The sequence below is a fragment of the Barbus barbus genome (assembly GCF_936440315.1).
Source record: "Barbus barbus genome assembly, chromosome: 17".
Classification (NCBI taxonomy): Eukaryota; Metazoa; Chordata; class Actinopteri; order Cypriniformes; family Cyprinidae; genus Barbus; species Barbus barbus.
In genome coordinates, this window is record NC_136745.1 from 2,788,754 (window position 1) to 2,793,167 (window position 4,414).

Genomic DNA, 4,414 nt, shown 5'->3' on the forward strand with positions numbered 1-4,414 from the left:
GAGAGAGACGTAGTAGTTCACTGTGAAGCTTACACTGAGATGTATCTGAGACAATACCTGATGTAATCTATCTAGGTGGATGAATAAATATATTTGGACTTTATATCTAAAAATTACCTCAACATAGCACCAGCAAGCTTGTTAGCTAGACAGTTAACATCAGCTAACAATATTGACTTATTTTCAGTATGCTTATAAATAAACATTCATATCTGTCTACTCAGCTAATTGACCTAAACAATATAAAAAATCATAGTGTTGATAAACCATATAAAAACAGATGTCACATAGGGCTATTCGCATTTTAATAAAGGTGCTAACACAGAAGATGAACTTGCATGAGTTATTTTATTTAATCTGTTATATTAATGTTTAGTTTTTTGACCTAAAACATAGAGACACTGATGTTGATCTGTCTGCATTCAAGGATTTCAGTGGGCTTTAATAGATCAACCTTTAGTCCACAAACAACTGAATATGATTTGACCTAAATATGATTTTCAGTTTCAATAATTAATCCTAAAATTCAACATTAGTAACTTACTTTTCGCGGCATCATCGCTCACAAGATGAGATCAGTTCACTTGAGACTCACTCTAAACGGTTCATTTGAATCAGTGAGTTGTCGAGTCGAGAACAGCTGCAATTGGATAATTTCAATTCGTGAATTAATCTTTTGGTGCGATTTACGAACTGATTTAACACATTCATTGAAAAGAATCAGCCTTCGTCCCAATGTGCATACTATCCATCCTAACTTCTATGTGACATTAGTAATTTTCAATACTATTTAGGGTAGATAGTATGCACATTGGGACGCAGGGCCAGTTTGTTCATGAATCAGACACCGCTTCTGCGTCTCGGAGCATGTGATTTATTATAAGGAGTAATGACGTGTTTTATTAAATGTAGTGAAGTAAAAAGTACGATCTTATGCTTTGAAATGTAGAGAAGTAAAAGTAAATGTTAGTCAAAATAAAACTACTCCACTAAAGTTCAGATACTTGAAAAATGTACTTAAGTACAGTAATTACTTTGTTACTGTCCACCACTGACTCAAACTGTTGTTCAAGCTACTCTAATGCATTTTTCACATTTATTATGGATTTCTTACGGTTTTATCGAAAAATAAACAATGTAGGGCAGGTCTGTTTCTGTTCATCTGTTGTTGACTAGATTTTGATTGATTTTTAGATTTGATTCATTTTGATTGATGTTACACTCAAATATGAATGTGATCTTGCAGTTGATGGTGGAGGGATGGGGTTTAATTACTGCTAAAGTCCTGCATACATCACCAGAGAAAAGTATGACATTTTATGATTTTTTTTTTTTTTGTTTTGTTTTTTAATAAATGAAACTTACACATGGATTCATGTCAACTACAAGCAAAATACATCACTTGACTGCTTGGAATTTTTTATTATTATTATTATGCATTGGCATCAATGATCTAGTGTAAATTTATTTTTATAGAAATGAAAGGAAACTTACATTAATTATTTAACTGGTTGTGAGAAAATATGTCAACACAGGAACAGAAACAGAATTTATAATGGGGGGAAATATCATTATGAAATAAATGTTTTTCTCAAATACATTTGGACACAATTATTGGCACCCCTAGAAATTCTTATGAGTAAAATATCTCTGAAGTATATTCCCATTCATATTCACAATTTTGAGCACTCCAGGGTGATTATAAACATGAAATTATCCAGCCATGGCTTCCTGTTTCACAGAAATATAAATAGGAGGGAAAACAAAGCCTAAATTCCCTTAAACATCCATCACAATGAGAAAAACCAAAGAATATATTTCTGATGTGCAGCAAAAGATAACTGAGCTTCACAAATTAGTGAAGTGGCTTTAAGAAAAGAGCTAGAGCAGTGAAAATTCCCATTTCCACCATCAGGGCAATAATTAAGAATTTCCAATCAACAGAAAATGTTACAAATCTGCCTGGAAGAGGACATGTGTCTATATCGTCCTAATGCACGGTGAGAAGGAGAGTTTGAGTGGCTAAAGACTCTCCAATGACCACAGCTGGAGAATTGCAGAAAATAGTTGAGTCTCGGGGTCAGAAAACCTTTAAAAAAAAAAAAAAAAGTCAAACAGCACCTACATCACCACATGTTGTTTGAGAGGGTTTCAAGAAAAATTCAAATCCAAAAACAAACTCGAGCATATTCAGTCCTCAGACACGACTGGAACTTCAAATGGGACTGGCTTCTATGGTCAGATGAAACAAAAAAATGAGCTTTTTAGCAGCAAACACTCAAGATAGGTTTGGTGAACACAGAGTTAAAAAGTACCCCATGTGTACAATGAAATATACTGCTGTATTTTTGATGTTGTGGGCCTATATTTCTGCTGGAGGTCCTGGACATCTTGTTTAGACACATGGCATCATGGATTCTATCAAATACCAACAGATAAAAAATCAATAAGTGACTGACTCTGTTAGAAATCTTATAATATGGATCTTCCAACCGTACAATAATCCAAACACAAACCTCAAAAACAACACAAGAATGGGTCACTGAGCACAAAACCAAGCTTCTGCTGGCCATTCCTCTGACCTGAACCCTGTAGAAAATGAATGAGGTGAACTGAAGAGGAGAAGCACCAATATGCAGCTGGGAATCTAAAGGATCTGGAGTGATTCTGGAAGAAGGAATGGTCTCTGATCTCTTGTGAGGTGTTCTTTAACCTCATCAGGCATTATAGGAGAAAATTTAGAGCTGTTAAACTGGCAAATGGAGGTTTAAAAAAGTATTGAATAAAAGGGTGTCATTAATTGTGGCCAATGTGTATTAGAGAAAACATTTATTTCATAATGATATTTCCCCCATTTTAAATTCTTATTATCCAATGAAAGGTTAGATTTTTGTGAATGTTTTAAATAAAAGATTAAAAGCATTAACAATGCAGATTAATTTTCACATCCTTCTTTGATCATATTTACCAAGGGTGCCGATATTTTTGGCCATGACTGTATAACTGTTTTAAACACTTTTGACCTGATTCAGCATGTGCATGGACCCACACACAATCGTGGACACACTATAGATTTACTCATCAGTAGAGATCTAAACATTTCAGCCATTGTTATTAAGGATGTAGCACTACCTGATCACTTCTGTATTTTCTTTGATATATTGATCTCTGTTACCACTGAATCTAGATCTGTCTCTGTCAGAAAGAGATGCATTAACGAGAACACTAGTATGCTGTTTATGAAGGCTTTATCTTTAACACCAAGCATTTCTGTAGACTGTTGATCTTCAGCTGGATTCATTTAACTCAAAAGTTAAGAATGCTATTGATGATATTGCTCCGATAAAGGTCAGCAAGAAGACTGGCAGACAAAAATCATCTTGGAGAAAACCAAAAACAGTTATGAAAAGACAATGCAGAAAAGCTGAGCGGATGTGGCGGAAGACAAAACTTGAAATTCACTATAGCATCTATAAAGACAGCCTTCATGCTTTCAATGTGGAACTAGTCACAGCTAGACAGACCTTCTTCTCAAACCTTATAAACAGTCATTTAAACAACACTCGCACTCTTTTTGCTACTGTGGAGAGACTGACAACCCACACCACCCCAAGTCAGATTCCCAGTGAAATGCTTTCCAACAGCAAATGCAATGAGTTTGCTTGCTTCTTTTCTGAGAAGATCAATAATATCAAAAAGGAGATTGGCACATCTTCCAGTTATGCAGCAGTCACACAGATTCGACCGCAATTTCGTTTTTGAAGCAATTGTTAGCTAAATTTTGGACGAAATAGTAAAGCACCTTAAATCGTCAACCTGCTATCTTGACACACTTTCTTGACACATCTTTTTTCAAAAGTGTGCTTAACTGTTTAGAAGCAGATCTCTTAGAAGTGGTGAATGCCTCACTTCTTTCTGGGCTTTTCCAAACTCCCTGAAAACTGCAGTTGTTAAGGCCCTTCTGAAATAGTGCAGTCACGTTACAGTTAAAGAGAAGCTGCAGCGTGTGAGAGTTGAGCTGGAGTATGACAGAGGACAGGTGTCCTTCTCTGATCCTCTAACTAACATCTGTCTGTGTTCATTCAGAACAACCTTCACAGAGACTGTCTTTCCATTCTTATATAATCGCTGCACAACGTCTATATAAGTATATAATAATACTGTTATATAATTGTTGTATGTAATGCTTGCAATACCACTGAAGCAACTTACAATACATTACACCTACTGAATACACTGACTATCTTGTAGTATCTTTGGAATAAAAAGCTTTTAGAATGTTAAAAACCTATGAAAAAAAAAGTAAATAAAATTGAAACACCCCTACCCACCCCCACAAAAGCAGGATGGAAGTGATCTCACACAGCTCTGACAGTGTGTGCACACGTCTATGTGTAGCTATTCATCTACATTT